Below are 23943 nucleotides of genomic sequence, written 5' to 3' on the forward strand. Positions count from 1 at the left end.
GGCTGGGGCTACATTTAATCCACGCTGCTGACAGCCCGCGCGCCGACGGGGATGGACTTCTGCACGCTGGGGAGGGCTGGCGTGCGCACGGAGAAGGGGGGCCAAGGGCTGGGGGAGGAGATCGGAAGGGGAGAGGTAATCCCCGGCGTTTTGAGCATCCCCTTTTTAGAAAGACTGAGTCTCTCCCGGGACAGCTGCTGCGGTCACACCACAAACTTAAAAGCCGGCCTCCCGCTCCGAGCGTGCCTTTCCTCGCCACCCTCGCCTGCCCTCAGCTCCAGCTGGTGCCTGGCTCCGCGCCGCTCCGACAGGGCGCGCGGGGGTCAGCAGCGCCCCCTGCCTCCCGGCCAGCCCTCTGCGGCCGCAGCCTCCGCGCTCCACCAGGGCCGCCCGCGGCTCCGCGGCTCCGCCAGCGCTGCCGCTCGGAGGAGGTCGCGCCGGTGTCCCGGGTCGCCGCCTCGCTCGCGCACCGCCTGCATCCCCTTCCTCTCTTGCTGAAGAGACAGCGGGCAGCGAGGGAGGCAGAGAAGAGGTCGCAGCAGGTAAGGCAGGTTTCGGGTCACCTGCTGCTCCTGCGGGAGGGTGCCCTGGGGACCGCGGTGTTCAGTAGGGGTGACTGGATTCGGGGGTGGCCGAGGGTCTGAAGTGAGGATGCCGAGCGGCTGGGAGATACGGAACGTTACGGGATGGATAGAGCTCTCGGGAGCTGACAGGAGTGGGTGCGCCGGGGGCCAGACGGAGAATCCGGCGCTGAGGCGGGGACGGCCCGGCGCGCGGCACAGGGACAGCGTGGCGGCGGGCGCAGCCCCCACACTCGCCGCCACCGCCGCAGCCTCCTTAGCCCGAATCGGGCAAAAGTTTTCCTCCCGGACGCGCTCCAGAACTTCGCTCGCTCTCTCGTTCCCTCCGGGACGCTAGCGGCCGGAAGCGCGTCTGAACGTGCCCCCTGGCTCCGCCGGCTGCAGGTTCATTCGCGGACGCGTCGGTGGGGACCGTCTGAGGAGGACTTGACCTGGGGCGTCTGCGCCCTCGCTCGCTCCTTTCCCCGACGGGTGGGGGAGGGGACGGGGAGACCGTGGCGGTTGTTTGGGTTGTGGTGCTTTGGGGAGGGATGGGCGACGCCTTTTACTCTGAGGGAACCGTGACGCTCCTTCTGACGGGAGCTTGCATCTTCCCAGACTTGGAGGGCAAAGTTGGAAGCCGACACCAGCTTCAAAGCTGGCTGACTGGGAAAGGCGGTTCTTGCCAAACGCACTCTTGAGGGAGCCGGGCATCCCCCGGTAGCCTCGGCTGGGCTCGCTCAGAAAAGGCCCGGATCTGACTCCTGCCGGGAGTTTAACCCGGCCGATTTAACCCCGCGGGGTGTTCCCCAGCCCCTCCCCGCGCGCCGGGAGTTCAGGCGTTAATCGTCCGCCCTGGAAGCGCCCGGGCAGTTTTCGGCATCAGCTGATTCTCCTTCCCTCACGACTGGCGTTCAGCCTCGTGGGCTGAGTTGCTTCGCTTGCTTCCCGGCGCGCGGAGGGGACCTGACAGAAGAAGGAGGAGGCGCCGCGCTCCCGCGACCAGGCTGGACTCGAAGGGACTGGACCGGAGCCGCGCGCCCGGCAGCTGCGGCCGCCGAGGTCCCCAATTCTAAGTTACCAAGACTGGAGTTAAATAGGCGAACTTTCCGTTGTTTAGCCCCGAGTGAAGCTGTAATGAAAGGCAAATGTATCCTCGAGGACTCTTCTTTCCCCACCAAAGCCCCTCCCATCCTTCCTTAGCCTGTCAGTGCCATTTGCCAGAGAAGGGGCGAGGGGACTGAAAGTCAAATTTAGCCGGAAAGATTCTCCCGTGGATGTGTTGAGGGGGGTGTCCCTAACGGATGGAAAGGGTTGAGGGCGGGGTAGACGGGATGAGACCCCCTTCCGGGGTCTGGGGCTGCTATTGTGTAACCATGGCAACCGCCGGGGCAAGAGCGGTCAGAGCCTTCCGGGTTCTGCACGTGGAAAGAAAAAATGTGAAGGGTGGGGAAGGGAGAGAATCACATGTCATCACTCCTGTGTTGCCTTCGCTTCTCCAGCTGTGCAGAGCCAGACAGCTAGGAGGATGAACAGGAAAGGTCTGGGTTGGAGGTGAGCCCCAGCCAGCCGTTACTTTAACTCTGTCCCGCCTCACAATCTCTGAGGCCTGTACTAGCCGCTAAAGCTGGCCAGAGAAGCGGTCGCTGATAGGCTACGAAATGATGGTTCAGGTCAGGGAGATGGGAAAAGGCCTTGGCCTTTGGAAGAGAAAAGGCCAGGAAATACAGGAAGGTGATGTGGCAAGAGATAAGAATAGGGTCAAAGAAGTAGCTGAGAGACAATAAAAGGGTACTGATCTGGACTGCCAACATTTCAAATGGAATTTGCCCATTTATGAAGTGGAAAACTGGTGGAAAAGGGAAGGGACAAACACTTTGCATCCTAGGTATTTTGTACATTATCACCATTAATATTCTTAACAGCAGTACGTTTCTGTTTTGTTTTTTTTGTACACACAATTTTATTAGGCTTTATATTAGTTTCAGTCAGTAACCTATATTGTGTGACTGCCATTGTCTGAAACCTCAGCAAGGTTTCTTGCCCCTTCATCCGGTTACTGTGATCAGATTTTTCTCCCTCACAGCCAGTAATGAGGGTTAAAGTGTTGCATTTAAGGGCTTCCCAAGTGGCGCTAGTGGTAAAGAACCCGCCTGCTAATGTGGGAATTGTGAGAGGAGGGTTCGATCCCTGGTCTGGAAGATCCCCTGTAGTAGGTCGTGGCAACCCTCTCCAGTATTCTTGTCTGAAGAATCCCCATGGACAGAGAAGCCTGGAGGGTTACAGTCCGTAGGGTCTCAAACAGTCTGACACGACTGAAGCAACTTAGCACGCATTGAATTTAAAGTGTAGGTCAAAAACGTGATGCTTTGGAAAGGTGCTACGTTAAGCCATGAACACGCCATGTTTAATTAGTTTTTCATTTTCTTTACAATGAAAAAAAAAGAAAAAAGAAACAGAGTTAGAAATGTGGGATGTCTCATTTTGGTTTTTTCAATTTTAAGAAACATTATAATTCTTAAAAATGGTATTGGTAGTTAAGGGAGTAAACAAAGCAGTCACTTTCCTTTTAGAGATGAGAATCATGAGATATGAAGGTGTTAGCTACTCTGTTCAAATATAAGCTAGTAAGAGGTGGAGCTGAGACTGGAACTGTTTTACCTGGATGTAGGTAACCTTTTAAGAACTTCAGGCAGCTTTCCATGACGCCACTTAAAGGACCTTTCTAAGATCAGTTTGATGCAGTATCTGTATATTATAGGTTACAGGGAAAAAACCCCAAGAATTTAAATGGGATTCAGGATTAAAGATGGGTATAGGCCACAACAAGTGTGTAGAACAAGAATCTTATGTACATGATATTAATAACATATTTATACAGATTATTGTGCCTTATAGGGAATTATTTAGTAATGTTTATATAGGAAAAACAGAAAGAAAAGAAACATTTTATCAAATAGTAACCCCTTGACTGTGTTGAGAAAATTCTCTGTGGTTAATGAAGTTTACCTTAGCCAACTTACTGCCTTTAGGACCTGATACCTACAGACTTACTTCATATTTTGGCACCACCATTTCATCTTTGTGTCTATGGCCCATTTGCTTGCAAGAAGTAATCATTTGACTCCTGTTACCCTCCTGCTGACTCTCTGAGAGGGGAGATTAAGGAAAAGTACCTCACAATGCAAAATGTTTTGAAATTTTCAGAGAACTATAACCAACACCAGCAGAAACTAAGGGTAAAAGGTAAAGAAATAATTATGTATCTTTTCTTTTGCCTTTTTGAAGACTTTGTACTTAGTCTTAGATAATTTGCTCTATAATTTTGCATGGGAAAATGCACAAAGATAAACTGTGTTTTCAGTCTCCTTTGTGTGTGGAGGGAGCTGGTAAGGGTGGGAGTGGGAATTATTTTTGGTGTCAGGGAGGGTCTGGAATATAAACAATTACAAAGGCAGAGGAAGCACATGTACTGTTTCCAGTGACAGGCTAACACATTAAATATAGGTTTGAACTTGAGTCACCAGGCTGAATTACTCTCACGTCTTTTCCAAAACTAGGAAATATACTGTTTGGAGTTGGAGTTAAATTAAAACTATATGTTTCATGGTGCTCAGTTCTTATTCCTCATACTGTGGTCTTTTTGCACTGCATGGGTATTTGTTAACTATCAGAAGGTTTATCATAGACCTGAAAGTTATCTGAAGATGTCCTCTGGAATTGGCAGGTACCTCTGTTGCCCTCTGTTTTCTGCTTGGACAGAGTTACTGGATTAAGTCATCCCCATTTTTATAATTTAGAATATCAACTTATCAATCTCAAGGAGAAAACGTTCCAATTGGTGGTGATTTAATGAATATTAGTATGTCTTCAGATTATTTGTTACAACTTCATTATGGAAAAGAAATGTGACTGAACTTTACTGTTCTGTCTGGGAGACATAATAATTTGATGATATATGTTTTTTGGGTAGAACTCTTGTCAATTAATAAATGATTTATTTAATAAACAGAAGTAACCATAGCTCTGTTTGAAAAGCTATTTTTATATGTACTTGGAGCTATATAGATAACCTAAGTAAAATATTAATCAATAAATATTTCAAGACTCGATAACGTATTCCTTGAAGGAAAAATACATTTATATTTGTGAAATAAGTAGTAACAACAACAGTAATAATGACAGACCATGGGAAAAATTTATTAATCCCACACCTTATTACCTAAAACTTAGTTAAAAAATACTTCTTTACTCTAGGAAATCTAAATTCTTGGCCAGAATTCCTTTTTATTTTTATATCTTCATCCTAACTTTCAACTAATATTCTGAGTTTTTCAGTCATTTGTTTTCTTACAAATTTGTTTTCTTACAAATTTCTTTATAATTCCTAACTAAGGATTGGAAGTTAGGATTTGTCTTATCTAACTTTTTATAACTTTAGGTTAGTACAATGCTAAACATATTTAGATGCTTAACAAATATTGAAATCTAATTAATTACCAAGCAGTTAATAGAATGATTTTGAATCACTTTGTCCCCTATAAAAGATCAGCTTAAAGATCTTTGGTTTTATACTTTACTTTCTCTGAGATTTTAGAGAGTTTTCTCTTTTATATGAGTTTTCACCTTTCATAGAAAAAAAAGTTGAGATGCTGAGTGTTTTATCATAATACATACCATATAGGAGCAGTGTAATGATCATATGAAATAGGGTTTATAAGAATACTTAGTAAAAGGTTGCATATTACAAAAAGTTATTTTATTTTTGAATTTATTATTATTTTTTAGAAGTAGCCAATTAAGAAATGAGAATCTGCATCATCTGTGTCCACATTATTTCCACCTTAAGTTGTTGTTATTGTTTAGTTACTAAGTTTTGTCTGACTCTTTGTGATCCTATGGACTGTAGTCTTCCAGGCTTCTCTGTCCATGGAATTTCCCAGGCAAGAACACTGGAGTGGGTTGACGTTTCCTTCTCCAGGGCTCTTCCTGACTCAGGGATTGAACCCACGTCTCCTGCCTTGGCAGGTGAATGCTTTACTGCTAAACCACCAGGGAAACCCAAGAAATATAAAGCTAAAGCAAATTCACTGCAAACAAGAAATGCACTGATAAGAAACTGCAACACCTTGGAATTATTTTGAAATTTAAGTAATACTAATGAGGTATACTTACATTATTAGACATTTACAAATACAAATTATTCAAGACAGTTAAATGTTTCAAAAAGTTGGAATATGTAATAAGATAGATTGTTCATATTTAAAATTTAAATGATTTTGGTGACTTTTAATTTATCATTAATATTTGATCATTTATCTCCATGTAAATAATAATGTTTAATTATTTCTAATAGTCATGAACCAGGACTTCTTTAACCAACCTTCTAATCTTTTGCTGGTAAATTTAGACAGTTTGCTCATTCTTTTGCCATGCTCAGTCAGCCACACATAATACCCTCCTATAAAAATGTATAAAATAAGTAGAATTAAGTGATCAAGTAATCACAGAAGAGTTTGTGTTTCTCTGGATCTGTTATCCATTTAAATATATGGGGTCTTCTGCTTCAGAAATTAGAAATGACGTACTATATGTCCCTTGTTTCGTCTATAGGGCATTTAACATAATACTGTAACTTCAACATTTTATGTTGTAACTTCAACATCTCAAGTATGTTCTAGTAAATCATAGAAAAAATGGGAACACTTAGTGCATTTTTCTAATGAAATAGAATTAAGCATTATTAAATGGGGCCATAACTACTAAGAACAAAGTCAAATAAAACAAGCCAAAAAGTCTAGGTTATTGAGCAGAAGAAATATAATATTATTACTTTCAGGGAAAATAAATAAAATTGTACAGAGAGGTGATGTTATTACTCTACCATCAGATAAATGTCTTATTTATTTTCCTGTACTAATTATGCACTTTACTTGGTCTTTTGTTTTAATCAGTCTTTTGTATATCTTAAACAGTTTTAAGAATTATAGTATTATATTTGGTCCAGAAATATATAGCTGGTCCAGAGCCTATATAGTTGGTACCTAGTAACTGAGTTAAATATATATAGTTTCAAGCATATTAGATTAGCAGACCTTAGACTAATACAATTTCTCAGTAGAGATATTGTCAGGAGTTATGTTAGTGAAGAGACAGAGAAATAGTATAGTCTATGTTTTTAACATCAGCATGTATGAACTGCATAAAAGCAATGTTCAGAAAAAAAGTATCCTCTTAAGTTGCTTAAATAGTCCTATAGAAGCCTTTAAAAAAAAAAGACATATTATATTGACAGCTGAACCTCTGCCTAATGACTTCATAGTCTCAAATTCAGTCAGTTCAGTTCAGTCGTTCAGTCATGTCCAACTCTTTGTGACCCCATGAACCGCAGCACACCAGGCCTCCCTGTCCATCACCATCTCTTGAAATCCACCCAAACCCATGTCCATTGAGTCAGTGATGCCATCCAACCATCTTATCCTCTGTCGTCCCCTTCTCCTCCTGCCCTCAATCTTGCCCAGCATCGGGGTCTTTTCAAATGAGTCAGCTCTTCGCATCAGGTGGCCAAAGTATTGGAGTTTCAGCTTCAACATCAGTCCTTCCAATGAACACCCAGAACTGGTCTCCTTTAGGATGGACTGGTTGAATCTCAAATTATACCTAAATAATCTAGTTTTCTTTGATGGAATGTATAAAATCAGTGTGAGGCTTTTTCTTCTTTTTTGTTTTCTCTCCTTCTAAAGCCCAGTCCACGAATATGACATTCAGGCATTTCTTGTATTTTGGTATTTGCTATTGTTGCTTTCAGATAAATATTTGCTGTTTATATCTGAAATAATTGTTCTACGAAAGAAAGAATTGTGTTCTAAGGTAAAAAATGAATACTTTTTTTTTTTTTTTAACTTGGAGGAGGACTTTCAATTTTGAAATGTAACATTTCATTTCACAGAACAATTTGGAACCCTCAAAATTCTCAGTTTTCTTACAGTACTAAGTACGAGGTCAGTAGAAGTTGACAGTAATTTGTGTTTTCTTGTTGAAATGGGGTGTACATCTAAAAGAACTTTTATTTTTATATTAATGATTTTCATTACAGGTACACATTCATGATTATTACTGAAAAATCAGTAAATACAGATAAGCATAAAGTAAGGAAGTGTAATAAAAATTTATCCATAAACCTGCTACACATAAATATATATGTTTATTCTTAGGTTAAACATGAAATTTATTTTTAAAATAAATGTTATATGTGACAGCTAGGGCCTAGATCTTATTTTCTAGCATTACTATCCCATAAAAGGAACCAGGGATCTTCAGAGAAATGGCTGATTCTAGGACTGAGGCAGGAAATGTATGTGAGTCTGGATCATCTTGTGGCAAAAAATAAACAAGTGTCCCAAACATACACATACACTCACCACACCAAATATGCACAATGATAGGGGTATGTCACAGAGATCTAGGAACCAGCTGAAAAAGTTCCCAATGGCCAACACTAGAATAATTTGAGCAAAAAAAAAAAAAAAAACCACACACACACACACAAAAACTATTATTGATTATAACCCAAGGTATAAAATACATATCCATGGGACCATGCTAATATAAATGAATGATGAATAAATAAAGGAGAAGAGACAACTCTTTCATCTAGTAGAACTTCAAATGGTTTATGCAGGTATCTGGCCCTCAAGGAAGGGGAACATATAACTCCTTACTTCTGAAGTGAGCTGTGCATGGTTACTTCCTCCAAAGAGTACTCATCATGGAAAGGAGGGAAAAGTACAGTAAGTAAGCAGAGCAGAGACTGTCTCAGCCAAGTGATCAGGGTCAGCCTCAACAGCCTCAACTCAACCAAAGCGTATTGGTAGTATGTGCCTTTGATATGAAGGATGAGAGGAATACTCCCCCTCTCAACCTCTCCATTGCTATGTCCTGTAACCCCAATAAAACCATGAGAAAAACATCAGACAAATTCCAAAAGAGTGGCAGTCTGCAATATATTTGACCAGCACTCCTCAAAGTGGTCAAGGTCATAAAAAACCAAAGTAAGTCTGAGAAACTGTTATAAGCAAGAAGTCAGAGAGACACGAACTAAGTGTAATGTGGTGTCCTGGGTGAGACCCATGGAAAGAAAAAGAACATTAGATAGAAGAGACGCAGAAGTACAGAACAGACTTTTGAACTCTGTGGGAGAAGGTGAGGGTGGGATGTTTCGAAAGAACAGCATGTGTATTATCTGTGGTGAAACAGACCACCAGCCCAGGTGGGATGCATGAGTGAAGTGCTCGGGCCTGGTGGGCTGGGAAGACCCAGAGGAATCGGGTGGAGAGGGAGGTGGGATGGGGGACCGGGATGGGGAATGCGTGTAACTCTATGGCTGATTCATATCAATGTATGACAAAACCCACTGAAAAATAAAAAAAAAAGAAAAATTAAAAAAAAAAAGAAAAAAAAAAGAAAAAGAACATTAGATAAACACTAAGAAAATCAGAATAGACTTGGACTTTAGTTAATAACAAAATGTCGATATTGATTTTATTCATTATAACAAATGTCCATTCTACCTATCATAAGATGTAAAATAATAGGGAAAACTGGATGTGGGTCTAAGGAAACTTTCTGTACTGTCTTCTCAGTTTTTGCACATCTAAAATCATTTGAAAAATGACAAAATAGCATCTATTTGTAAAAATTATACTTGAAAGCATATAGATTAACCATGGTGAGAAACTATATAAAAGGTGAACCATTCTCTGGTCAGAAAGGTTAATGTTGTTCAATTAAATGCTTACTTTATTCCCCTAGTTCAAGGTGGAACTATTCTACTTTTTTTTTTTTCTATTGATGCTAAATATAATAGATATCATAATAAATGCATTTTTTGAATTACGTGTTCTTGCAATTACTTATTTTTCAAAATAAAATGTATTACTTGGATTAATAAAAAATTTTACATCACCATTGTGATAGGTTCTCGTGCAAAGAAAACTATGTATCAGTCATGTTCCATAAATCAGCCTTAAATATTAAAAGAGAAGACACACTTTTTTCATACTTTAGTTTTTGCTCTTTTATTGATATTGACAAGATCCATCTTCTGTGCCAGATGTCTTCAGTTCTATATGATGATTGTGCTTTCAATTCTTGCCAAAATGGCTCAATGACTATGTTCTTATTTCTCTTCTTTGAATCTCAAGGACATCTACTACATTAAATATGTTAAAGATTATTTCATATCAAATGTTATATATATAATATGTGTATCATTGCTTATTTTAAAAATTAAAAATTTACCTAAAGAGACTTTTATATCCCTTCAAATTCCTAGAAATTGAGACTCAAATATATTCCAGAAATGTAGATATGTGTTGCCATTTCCATTTTTATCTGTGTGTGTGTTTTCAATTCTTTCCCTCACTTTACATATATACTTTCTATTATAAAACTCACATTATTCCTTCTATTCTCTGTGTTACAAATGGTTGCATATGTTTTGAAAGTCCAAGGATTTTTTCCCTTTTAATAAGTTTTCTTGCTTATGTGCTTCGTCACTCAGTCATATCTTGACTCTTTATGACTCCATGGACTATAACCCCCCAGGCTCCTCTTTCCATGGAATTTTCCAGACAAGAAGAGTGGAGTGGTTTGCTGTTTTCTGCTCCTGGGGTTCTTCCCAACCCAGGGATCAAACCTGTGTCCCCTGCATTGGCAGGTTAATTCTTTACCACTGTGCCACGTGGAAAATCTCTTGCTTATAGTTGGACCCAAAGTCCTTTCATTTCACCTTTATACATGCTGATGTCTTATTTTTTTATTATCTCATATTTATAATTATTTAATAATTACCTGACTGTGCTTTTTAGTCAACTTTCTGTTGAATTTGTGCTCTACTGTGGCAGTGGTTGAAAAGTTTAAACATGCTTTTTTGAATTTTTTTGTTTTTAGTTTGTATGAGTCATAGCACACAAAGAAGCACATTTCAAGAAGTTGTTTGGGGAAAGTCATGGAATCCAGTCCCAGAATGTGTGGCTAAAGGGCCTTTTTTTTTTTTTTTTTTTTTTTGGTGATACCCCACTGAACTTCCAGAGATTCCAGGGACAACGTCTCAAAAAGACCCAGATCAAATATGACTAGTGTGCTCTGGGCTTCCATTGAAATCTTAGGTACAAGGTTTTCATTTTTGTTACATGAAAGGATTGAATGCAATTTTTAAAAAGAGAGAGCCTGTCTATGGTAATTCAACTTATTCAAAAAGAAGAATACAGAAATACAAATTCTGACCAAAACCTTTAGAAATGGTTTGCATAATTTGCATAATAGAGATGTGAAATTGATACTTTTGTATGGACTATCATTGACTCCTTTTTTATTTCCTATCAATGTATTTTCAAGTAATTGATGACTTATGAATACATAATTATAACTAGGCTACTATTTTCAAAAAATCTTTTCAGATGAAAATAATCATCTCAAATCTCATCAATTGTGAGGTTTGACTCTTCTTATCAGAAGACAGGTTTTTAAAACAGTTGTGAAATTGTATACTTACTAACTTTATCCTTCACATATTTTCTGATTCAAAATTCATTCTTTTGGCCACACTAGCCTCTGTCTTATAGCTTCAAATATTCTCTTATCATGATCAAATTGGGGTGTTAAGTTGCTTTCCAAGCAGTTTGGTAGAAGGTTGAAGTAGCCAGACTGTTCTATCTGTAAAAGGATTTGCATGATGAAATAGTGTTAAGATGAGTTATGTATAATTATAAAATAGGAAATAAGTCAAGAAATTATTGTATCAACTTATGAAGACTTTTATCACCTGTAAAGTAGCTGTTCAAAAGCATTTGTACTGGATAACAGATGAGAGGATAACATTTCCCTTTCTTTGATTTGATTCACATTTCTCGGCGCCGTGGGGATTGTTGTCTTAGACTACACTGTGATGAGTTTTGGCAGAGAGTGTTCATTGTTCAGGTTTTTAAAAGGGCAAGTTTTTGGCAGAAGTACTTACATAGAAGAGGAATGCTGTGCTTACACATGTGCACTCAATAGACCCTTCAGAGAGCTTGGGCTAAGATCCTGGGATTCCTTACTTCACCCTACTCCGTCTCTGGATGTTGATTGCTTAGAGCTCTTTTGTTTTGTCATTATCACATAGGCCTTTCACATTCGAGAAAATGGTACTTTTGATCCATATTTCAAAACTTTTTAGAGAACAAGGAATGGTCATTCATATTCTGTGCAGTTTCACTTGAAACATTAAAAATAAGAATTGCATTCAGATCTAGTTTTCCTTAATATTTATCAAATATGTAACCATCATCTTCATGATGGTCACCAATCATTCTTTTTGTATTTTTGTAACCTTTGGTTATTTCTGATAATCAGAAATGACAATTTTGACTTTCTCTTTTTTCCATTACTTTATTTTATACAAACAGGGTTTATAAGTATGCTTTATGTGGGTGATATAAAATGAGCAAAAACAAAAAAGTCTTATAAATTCCCTAAATTAATAAACAGGACAGACTAGCATCAACCACATGGGTTTACAGATCCTCTACTCTTTCCTCTTGGGACTTTGCACTGATTTCTTCCTTCTCTTGGATAGTTTTGTCTCTTACTGCTATCACTTCTCCTGGCCCCCAACCAGTGCCCACTCCCCTAGGTACCCTCATGTACGGCCGTTGAATCTTGCTTGAAAAAGTGCTTTTCACTTAAATTCTGCCCTCCTGTCCATAAGATCTTTTTCAGTTCCAATAACTATTTCTCTCTTACTTGGACTAAGTTTCTCAAGAATAAGGACTAAGTAGTTGCATATCACCAAGTCTTGTGTGTAATAAGTACACAATCTCTAACACTTAAATATAAATTATTCTATTCAGAACCCCATTTTTGTTTTTTCCTCTTTTAACTACTTTAGATGTATAATTCCTCATGAAGTTATTTTCACACACACATTCCTTCATTGTAAAGGTTATTTCACATATTCATGTTACTCTTGATGCCTGTCCATCTTGAATTCCCTTTTCATCTTTTCTTTAATTCAAGAAGTATTTATTGAGTGCCTGCTATATGCTGAGCACTATATGAGTCACTGACAAAATACAGATGAGAAACCATGGCTGCAACCCTGAAGCAGGTGACTGTGAAATAATTCATGACCATCAAGGGTCAAATAAAATATTATGATATTAAATCCAAAAAGCAAAGAGTTCTATTCATAGTCTTGGCCTTTTCTCTCTGCAGCCTTTTCTTTAATGATGCCATCTTCTCACCTTAACCTCTTTTATCTTTTTGGAGATTATGTCCAGAGCATTATCTCCATCCCTGACTTCTCTCTCAGGTCCCAGGTACGTCACCACACCACTACAACCCCTGTGGGTTAGTCTTCATTGCTCTACATTATGTGTAAAAAGGAGATCACTCTGGAAACTGAAAGAGTCTTTGATTAGTGAAACTTTAAACTGAGGTTTTCAAGTGTGGGGGAGAATGTGGTGCTGTGGTTAAGGTTATGCCCTATGGAAGCAGACAGCTTGGATTCAGATCCTAGTTCTGTCACCTCTGAACTATGTGATTAGACAAGTTACTTGACCTTTTTATGTCCATTTTCCATCTTTTAACTGGAGGTTCATGAAAGCACTAATCTCATAGGATTATTGTGAGATATAAATGGGTTAATATAGGACGATTAAATGTTGTATTATACTGTGTTATCTTTCCATTATCCTTATAAGATGATGCAAATTACATATAGATCAGATTCTCACACATTTCCACACTGTTCTGCTGCCTTCTTGTTCTTTATCTGATGGATTCCATTAATCTCATTCAGAAAAAGGTCCTTTGGTGACCTCCTTCAGGTATATTCCTGGATAAGAGAATGACATTTTAGGATTGACTATTACCACCTCCTTATTTTGCACAATAGTGTGTTTAAAGAAACATCATTTGGGGCACACTGCGACTGACTATGCTATAGGGATGTGAAGGAGAATCCAGGGCAAAGGAACCCTTTAATACTAGCTGTCACAGAAGCAGGAACTGCTTGTAGAAACTAAACAGCAAGTAATAAAATCCTTTGGTGCCCCATCTAAATTTCCAGGTTTATTTTGTAGCAGTTCACCATTCCTTAGCCATCTACTACTGGATTTATAACACTGCACATTCCTTGACATGCTCCATTCCCAAATAAACAACACAAATTTGTTCAACAGGCTTCATATCCCCCAGCTTCTGACTTTTTTTCTTTTTTAACCCAGTACGCAGATATTTCTTTAGCCCTCCAGTGTGGGCCTACTGTCATTCTAATCCCCTGCCCTCAGCTTCCTTCCCCTGTTTGATCACTACCTTGTCCTTGTACGTCTGCTAACCAGTTATTGTGCTTGAAACTTCTTATTAAATGTTCTCACTACTTTGTGGTTTCAGAATATTCTATTTCAGTCCCGTTTATAAGGAGTGAAAGAAAACAGAGTGACCTAATTCACTCTCCATCCACTAGAGGATTTGGAAATTGGCCCAGTGACAATCTCTTGTAGCACAGTCTCATGCCCAAGGACTGGACTTTTTCTAGACCCTGAACTTGATGCCATGATCTAGCTACCAAGAGGTCCCTGGATTCTTGCTTTCTAAAGGTTGAGCTTCAGGGGATGCTGAAGGAACCTGCAGTACAGCACTTATGGAATAAAGTTGCCTAAGAGAAGCATCTCCCAAGGTGTAAGTTTAGGAAGAGTCCAGAGACAAATGAGTAGCTCCCATATCTAGATATAAGCAATCTAATATGCAAGGAAAACCTTTGTCTCAGGTTGACTCACCTTCTTGGCCCTTCTCTGAAATATAACTAGTGGAAGCAGTAAGTATGTTAATCAATGATATTTTCCAGGAATTGAACTTAAAGGTCACTTCAGCTTCTGAGCAAGTGGAAGTGAAACTGAATAATGTTCTAGTTATTTTATGGGAAAATATTTTTCTAATGCTGTTTTTGGTATTGTTTCAGATTAGTCTATTCCCATAGTCAGCTTATGAATGTCCATCAATATATTTTATATAATTAATAATTAATAAATTATTTTCTACATCTTAAATTATGAACCGTATATATATCATATTAATAACTCTATGTAATAACCTATTTCTACTTCACAGAAAATGAAATGCTTCAGAGAGAGGATAAATAAGACTTACTTGAAATAATTTCTAAATATTTTCTAAATAATTAAAAAACCTCTCACAGTGCTAATCCCAGGAATGTAAAGTGATTTCCTGTAGTTGCAAATAGATAGATGTAAATCAATGTAAAATGTTTCAAATATATATTAATATATATATCTTTAGTGTGTGGCATTTTCTATTCCATGAATCTTAAGGATAATTATATTAGAGCAAATTAAAAGAAGGAAACAATTTTAAAAACTAGAACCCAGAGTCAATTTAGTTTGTTCTGTTTTTATAAATTCACTCTTACTTCTGTTGGCTTTTTATGACTTTAGTGAGTAAATATTTATAAATCTCCTGGCTTGTTTCTTGAGGACATTTTAAGTAAGGGAGACAATTTACATTACTTTTCTAAGTATTTTGCTGGGGCAGGGGAGTTCCAATTTCAAATGATTCCTTTTAGGTGTTTATGAGGACTAGCCAGGCTAATAGTGGTTTTCTGGGTAGTTTCAGGGTCATTAAAAAAGTGTGACCAGGGCCAAGGTAACACCTATTCCAGGTCTTTAGTTCAGGACTGAAGACAGAGAAGGTGGAACTGTCTAGGGGTTCTCATGTATATTCTTCTTTGGGGGCCCTATAATTCCTAGATTGTGTCCGATGGCTCTCTCCTCTTGCTGTTTCACTGGTTCCCCTTTCCCTTCCTCCCACTTACTGCTTTTTTGCCACCGTTCTATTCTTTTCTGGTCTACAGACTTTCTCCCTGATCCACTCACTCTCCTCATTTCTGTTATTATTTAGATGAGAAAGACACATAAATTATTAACCCTGACCTCTCTCGTAGTCTTGATCCCTCTGCCAGTGCTTTTTCCAGTAGACTCTAGTCTAAGGCAATTGATCATCATTTAATAAGCAGTTTAAATTCTTACTATGATCTCATCATGTACTTTCTTGCAATGTAGTTGTGATTTTGTATACACAAATGTTGATCTTGTGGTGGGAAGGCAGCACAGTTTGGAGTCACAATTTATTATCTGGGAACACTTGTTATTTAAGTCTGTCAGTCTTGTTTTACTCATATATTGAAGTGGGGTAAATGACAGCTCTGTATACAAAACACATGTGAATATTAATTGAGAAAATGTAAGTAAATTTCTCCCAGTGCCTGACACCATGGCTATTTAATAAATCAACACTGATAGTTTTATTTCTTCTCACCAATATACATTAAGCATATTTGACTGGTTAGCAAAGCTTTGAAATGACAGAGTACAGACTTTGGGTTTTGTACTGGAGGCACATGGGAGCCACTGAAAGTTTTTTAACCATGAAATAACCTAAGAATTAGTATTTTAGGAAGATGAGCCTAGGAATAATTTACAGGGAGACCAACTAAGAGACACTTTGTAGGTAAAATAAGGGCTGGACTGACACAATGGTGTTAAGAATAGAAATAAGGGTGCTAGAGAAATACAGGGCTATCTTATCAGACTTTTACTCCTTGTTATTTGTGTGTTTCATGATGTTTCCCTGTTATATAGTCAAAGCGTTATTATTATAATGTGAACTTTGCTCTCGGCCTGACTCAGAACTATTTTATATTCCTCTCAGAGCATAGATATGTTAACATTAAAAATGTCTCACTGATGTTATACTTTTTGAAACCAATATATATTGTTCCTAGAACTCACAGTGCAACAACATCTTACCACATATAAAGTCTGAGGTCAGACTTGATCCCAGCAGGATATAAAATATCTCATGAATTTTTTTCCTGCTAAAGGAAGTTTTAAGTATTTCAGGTTAAGAAAATAATCCTTAGATGTAGAGGATGGAGAGGCTGTGTAGACAGCAACTTTCAAGCAGACATCACAGAAATGGAAAGAGAAACGGGTGAAAATCTTAGCTAAGTATTTAGTTTGTAAAATAAAAGTGCTTTCTTATTTTGCTTTCATGTATGTTTAATGTTTAGCACCCAGTATTTCTCATGCTATTCATCCTTTTGTCTTTTTTTTTTAATTCTCTTGATACTCTTTCAAAAACTAATGTAAACTCATATTCTTCCTCCAAATAACAATTTATAAAACATAAATAAGTTCAGTAACTTATTTTCCCCATCAGACATATTTGTATTTTGTAATAAATTATTTTAATTTATAATTCATTTTATACCTCTGGCAAATCACCAGCTCCTAGGGTGAAAATGTATAACCATATCTGGTTCATTCTCCTTGACATCTAGCATAGCAATCAGTCTTTGTGGATTTGTAATTACAAGTGAAAAAATAAAATCAAGTAGAGTTGTGAGAGTTGAAAATAAGATCCTGAGTCAGCATAGTTAAATAGATGCTTTGGTTATTCTTTTTCAGCTTTAGTTATTCTTTTTCAGCTTTAGTTAAATCTGGGAATCATAGAACGATTATCCCTTTATCAATCAAAAACATCTAAAATAATTCTCACAGATAGCAGTTGTTGTTTAATTTAAAAAATGTTTAAGTGATAGATGAACCTTCTGAACCATTAAGATAATAACCTGTGGAAATGGTCCAGGCTCTATTTTGCATCCTTCAGTTCAATTCAGTTCAGTTCAGTCGCTTAGTCGTGTCCGACTCTTTGCGATCTTTACTGTCAGTTTATTTTGACTTTAGATTACCTGCATTCAAAAGAATGTTGAGGACAAAAGTTACTATGTGTAAGTAGCAGACAACCTGTCAGTTTAAGAAATAGTGCTCCTAAAGTTCAGTTTTACATTCCAAGTAAATACATTGAATTTGTGTTTATCCGATATGGTATTTCGGCATTTGTTTAACATGGGTATATTTTGTTAAAACTTATTTAAAAGAACTAGTACCTGAGGACTTTTGTTCGATTTGTTTGAATTCCAACCTAGGAAATAGAGTGTAAGCCTGATAAATCATCAGTCTTCTGATACCTATTTTGAAATTCCTATTATTAAAAAATATATAAAGAGTAAGACAATTTTTGTTTCATAGACTCGTGACATTTCAGAATTAAAAAAAAAAAAAAAAAAAAAAAAACAGCCTAATTGAATGTCTAGTCCATCTTCTTAATTTTTCAGAGAGGACTGAGGATGAAGTAATGTGAGTTCTTCCTTCTCTCCCTCTCTCTCTTCCTTCCTTAAACATGGAAGTACAGCTTCTATATTCACAGATTGGTGCTGACTGTTTGAAGAGAAATGTCCCCAGGCTTGAGTAATTCATGATCCATGTATATAAGACACTAGTTGTAGTGTATTCATAGGCACACGATTGAGTCATCACAAAGCTGAGATTATAACTGAAGTCTTGTCCCTCCTAAAAGGGCAGACATGCTACTTTTCACTAATGTGACAGATGATTTAGAAAATAAATTTAATGCATGCTGTGAGAACTGTTGACACTTATACCCAGGCAAAGTAAAGGCTGCTAGTCACATAATGATGACAGTTCTGAAATAATACATTAATTTTCTTATCTGAAAATCAAAAACTCTGCTCTGGTTGTGATCATCGATGCTATACAGCTGCTCTTGACCTGATCTCTGTCTACTTTAATTATTAAAAAAGGGTGCATTTACAAATGTGTACCTTATATTACTATTATAGAATTTTTAATATATAGATCCATGAATACACACTCATATATACATATATATGCATATGTCTGACAGAGAGCAAATGTGTTATCCTCCAAAACTGCCTTTTTAGCATAAGGGTTATCTTGCTGGTTGTTCTGAAGAGACAACAGCTGTAGGAGAAGCTTTGAAAATCTTGCAGAAGCTACCCTTTTGTAAAAGCAATTAATGTTTATAAAGGAAATCTCCATTTGTAAGGGTTTTTACTACTCTGTACCAGGAAAGATGCCTGAATCTCACACTCCTTGCTGGAGAAGGCCCCGACTTAAATCTGCCTAACAATACCTTTGTTTACTGTGCTTTACCTGGTGACCTCCCATAGATGGCTCCCCAATGCCCTTTGTCTTTCTTCTGTCATTAGTTGAAGAAAGTATTTAAGGTGTGACCTTGGCATGTTCTGTTGAGTTACCTCAATTTTCCTGGATATCTTCCATGTATACAGGAGGTATGCATGTTATTAAACTTGTTTTTCTCCTGTTAGTCTTTTTATTACAGGGGAAGGGGATCATCTCAGCCAAGAATGTAGAAGGATAAAGAGAAATTATTTTTCCTCCTTTACAATGTGTGTGTGTATATATATATATACACACACACATACATATATATATATTTATATGCATGTATGTCTATCATGCAACATGTTACTCCTTTAGAATATATATTATATATACACCATATGTGGTTATAGTATATATATATCATTATAGTCTATATAGGATACAATTTTATGTGTATATGTGCATATGTATATTATATGATTAACATGTTAGAAGATAAGACATAAAGTGACTATAAAGTTTTGGAGTTATTAAATATATTTTTTCAAAAATGATAAGAAAGAATCAGAGCACTGAGGCAGAAGATGCATATACTACTTTCTTGTATAAAGTAGTGTTTATGACAATAAATAACATGGAAGCACATCATGCTAACTAAAACTCTCCTTTTGTAACACTCCTCTCTTGAAATTGATGAAGGCAGGAATGAAGTCAGGAATTTATCTTGATCACCATGTTTTCATCATGATGATAATAAGTAAGTATTAATGTTGTAGCCATGCATTCTGGGAAACAAACTCAGTCAGAAGGACAATGGAGATAGTGGAGTGCATTTTATTACACCAGCGGGCCCAAGGCAGAGTCTCCCTTAGCCAAGGACCCCAACCAGTTTTTGTGAAAACCTTATATACCCTAAGTGTACATGTTCAAACCCACCTCCCCATATTCTCTGATACTAGTCTGAGCAAAAGAAAAGAAAGATACAATCAAAGTTAACCCATGATTCATATGCCTTAGACCCGTGATTTGTATGCCTTAAGCCTAGATAATTAACAATGGACAATTATCAGTAGGCCTGTGGTCATACCCCAATAAGCATAATAGAATTATGATTCTATTTGGTTACACAGATAATTAGTGTATTCTTTTAGGTGATGGAGAGTCTAGATATGAACCCTGGGGCTCTTCCATCTGGAGGAGGGGTGGGGTCTGGTTTTCCAGTTGGTATGTGGTTTCCATAAATACCGGGCATAGAGCTCAAAGTCCACAGTCTGGCCCAAGATGGAGTCCTGCTTTCAAGATGGAGCCTGTTCTGTCTGTTTCCTCCTGCATTCCCCCCTCTTGATGCTCTTAACTCATAGTATGAGCATCACTCATAGGGATATATTGCACCCTGGCTCTCTGACCGCCAATTTGGGAGAACGACACAGACCTTTGGGTTACAAAGTATATAATACATTGTAAAATGCAGGGTCCACAAAGCAGAACTATCAAGGCAACTGTAACAATGGTAAATATAGTTTTCCACAAATCACCCTTCACCCAAGATAGGACTGAAGTCCAGAAAGGACTGTTTTCATTTGACATTGCTTTTACCTGGTTTTTCATGTCATCTAAAGCAGCTGATACATTGCCAGATAAATTAGGAATATATATACAACATCCAACCTTAATTATAGCACAGGTCCCTTCTTGAGCAGCTGTGAGCATGTCCAAAGCCATTCTATTTTGAATTACCACTTTTTTTATTTGGATTTGTTCTTCATTTAAGGCTTGGATGGCTTTAGCACTATCTAGGAGGACCTGTTTTGTGAAATTAGTCAAGGCTTCCAATTTAATCATAGTATCTGTTGTCCCTATAGAAGGTATGAATAAGGTAGCAATATACTCATACCACTGAAACACAGACCTTGTCCGCCTGGCATGTAAATAAGGTAGATTTACCAGGGTTTGTTGTAGGTTAGGCTTTTGTTACTTCTAGGAAACTGGTGTTTACATCAAACCTAACCTCATGACCCAAGTCTATTGACTGTAGGTCTGGCTTACCAAGAGAGAAGGGAGAGATTATGATTGACAAGAGAAAGGAAAGTCTCTTTTTGTCATCCCAGAAAAGAGCAGAGTGGTTTAAAATATCCTTGGCAGAGCAGTGACACCCACCAAGGAAGTCCATCCATCACTGATAGAGGCATAGCCCCACATACTCAGCAGTTGGAGGTGTTGTGGAAGTCCGCATAGGAATGTGCCCATGGATGAAAACATTGTCCTGAGTTGAAATAGAAGTTAAATTCAAAATCACGTTGATGAGGCTGAGCAGCAGGAGTTGATTATGCAGCTTCATCCTGAAGGGGCTCGTCCAGGGTCTTCTTTTCCTTCTTGGATGACCTTAGTCTCTTGACTAAGGGTCCCTCTGTGCAGTCCAATCAGTGTTTTCTGGGTCTGCGTGGTATGTTCTCTTCATCCTCATGTGGATCCAGGGAGTGACACCTGCAACTTTAACTGCTGTAGGGGTGCTTAGAACAGTAAATGGACCCTTCCATTGTGGGGCCAAGGAGTCATGTTTGACGCATACCTGATCCCTGGGCACAAATTCATGAATCTGTTCCCCAAGGGGGAGTGGCACCCTTTCTTGTACAAACTTAGTTACCTGACTTATTACCTTACCCAGTTTTTCCATCTGCTGTGAAATCTCATCTCCCCTTACCTGAGGCAAATTTGTTGACACCTATTTTATTATGGGAGGGAGCCTCCCATACACAATTTCGTATGGAGAATAGCCTTGGGACTGTGGGGTCATCCTGAGTCTGAGCAGAGCCGTCAGAAGCAAGTTCACCCAAGAGCAGTCAGTCTCTATGATCCAGTTGGAGAGCATCTCTTTAAGTGTCTGGTTTGTTCCTTCCACCATCCCAGAACTCTGCGGCATATATGCTGTATGTAATTTCCACTTGATGTTTAAAGTTTTGCATACTTGTTGTACTGAATCAGCTGCAAAAGCCGGACTGTTGTCCGATCCAATGCTGGTAGGAAATCCAAATCTGGGAATTATCTCCCTAAGCAGGCACCGGACTACTTTTGATGCTCTTTCAGTCCAGGTAGGAAAAGCTTCTACCCATCCCAAGAACGTACATACCATGACCAGCAAGTAATGGTAATGTCGGTGAGGTTTCATTTCAGTGAAGTCCACTTCCAGGTGTTCAAAGGTGTGCCTTTTAGCTGAAGCCGCGGAGATTTCTGTCTGTGCCAGAGGCAGCATTGACCTGTGAGCAGGCAGTACAGTTCTGAGATTCTGTCTTGCTTAGAGAAGAGAGGTGGGGAACCAAGAAATATTTTCAAATTAGCTCTTCCAGCTTATCATGGCCTAGATGGTTCGCTTCGTGTGTTTGGCTTATCAGAATGGGTGCCAGCTCCTCCGGTACCAATAATTTGCCACTTGGCAATTTCCACCATCCCTTTTCAGTCTTGATGGCCCCTTCTGCTTTGACTAGTTGGTTTTGGGCTTCAGTGTATTTTGGAGAGTCCAGCATTAGCTCAGGTAGCTCCACCAATACGAGAGCTTTAATAGGGGCTTCACTTGTCACCCCCTCAGCTGCTTGTTTAGCGGTCTTATCTAGTCTGTTTCCCCGAGCCCAGGGGGTATCCTCTTTTTGATGTCTTTGGCAGTGTATGACTGCAACCCTTTCTGGTTCCCAGAAATAGGTCTTAATTTCTTCCTTACTTAATATCTTTTTCACGAGCTGTCAAAAGGCCTCTCTCCTTATACAGAGCCCTGTGTACGTGTATTGTGGCAAAAGCATACCTGGAGTCTGTGTAAATGTTTGTCTTCTTACCTTTTGACAGCTGGAGGGCCTGGATTAGAGCGTATAGTTCAGCCCATTGAGCGACCAGTGTGATGGCAGAGAGCTAGCCTCAGTGATGGTTTCTTCCATGACTACTGCATGTCCCGACAGTCGTCCTTGTTTCACCAGGCTGGTGCCATTGGCGTACAGGACCAAATCTGGGCCCGGGATTGGCTGGTCTCTCAAGTCAGGTCTGCTGGCATATTTCCTTGCAATCATGTGAGGGCCCACCTTCTCCCACAGAAAGGAGAGTGGCCAGATTCAGGGCCTGGCAAGGTTCAATAGTAACATGGGGGTTCTCACATAACAGTCCCTGGTATTGAGTAATCCGGGATGTTGACAGCCATTTATGGGGGTCCCCTCGCAGGGGAGTGTTGACCTCATGTGGGACTTTTATGATCAAATCTTGGCCCAAAGTCATCTTGGTTGCCTCCCGGACCAATAAGGCAACTGCAGCAACTGCCTGTAAGCATCCCAGCCACGCAGTGGTAATATTGTCCAGCCGTTTCGGGAGATAAGCCACGGGTCTGTCCCATGTCCCCATAGTCTGGGACAACACTCGCATAGCCACCTTGTCCTTTTCAGTCAGGTAAAGAGTAAACAGCTCATATAGGTCTGGCAGGCCCAAGGTGGGTGCTGATGTAATTGTGCTGGGTTTGAGTTCTAGTACCAGTGGGACTTGTTTTGCAAGCCTGGGGGTGGGGGGGTGGGGTGTTATTGTCTTCCTCCCAGGCCTCAGGGAATTGTTGAGTTAACTCTCTCTCTCTTTACTGTTTAGCGCGTCCAGTTTCCCTTCTGGGAGATCATGCAACCTTCATTCATCTTGAGGGGTTACTGAGAGGTAGAGTAAATAGGTGGTTGATCCCACTCAAAGAGTCAGTCTTTCATGGGAGGAAAGGTCACTTGTGCCTCCAATTTAGCAAGTCTCTTCCCAACAAAGGTACTGGGCATTCAGGGATGTATGAAAATTCTTGAGTCACTTGGTGTCCCCCCATCTGACATTTTTGGGGTAGGCTTGAGACACAAAGGCTGCATTTATCACCATCTGAGACCTGAGCAGCCTCTGGCTGGGTCTGTTGGTGTATAAAGTCTACAGGCCTCACACAGTCTTTCGCAAAACTCAGAGGGTGATTCGCTTTCCCTTTGAATCACTTCGGAGGGTTTTGCGATACCCCTCTTGAGGCCTTGTAAAGTAGCCGCCCGAGATCTCTCCAGGTGGCCCCGCCCTTCCCCTGTGTCACAGCCCCAGTTGGGCCCCTCATCGGGGGTGGCTGGTTCTGCCCACCCCACCGCTGCAGGTTTGCAGTGCCCTCAGGTGCCGTTTCTCGTAACCATTTTCTGACCTCAGTTAGGACCCTGTGTCTTTCCTCAGTGCTGGAAAGGGAGACTAGTAGTTGGATTATGTCATCCCATGTAGGGTGGTGGGTTCAAAAAATAGTCTCCATTAGGCTAATCATGGCTTGTGGCTCCCCCGAGTATGGT

At 39.5% G+C, this 23943-nt stretch overlaps 1 protein-coding gene across 1 annotated transcript in view; it reads left to right on the top strand.

Moving 5' to 3' along the window:
* The first annotated feature begins 423 nt into the window (after window positions 1-423).
* Window positions 424-23943, top strand: part of SEMA3D (semaphorin 3D) — a 230602-nt gene continuing 207082 nt past the window's right edge. Inside the window, exon 1 of the mRNA XM_065939525.1 lies at window positions 424-542. The gene's annotated coding sequence lies outside the window, so the exon portion shown is untranslated. The remainder of the gene's footprint in view (window positions 543-23943) is intronic.

Source organism: Muntiacus reevesi, chromosome 6 (assembly GCF_963930625.1).
Source record: "Muntiacus reevesi chromosome 6, mMunRee1.1, whole genome shotgun sequence".
Classification (NCBI taxonomy): Eukaryota; Metazoa; Chordata; class Mammalia; order Artiodactyla; family Cervidae; genus Muntiacus; species Muntiacus reevesi.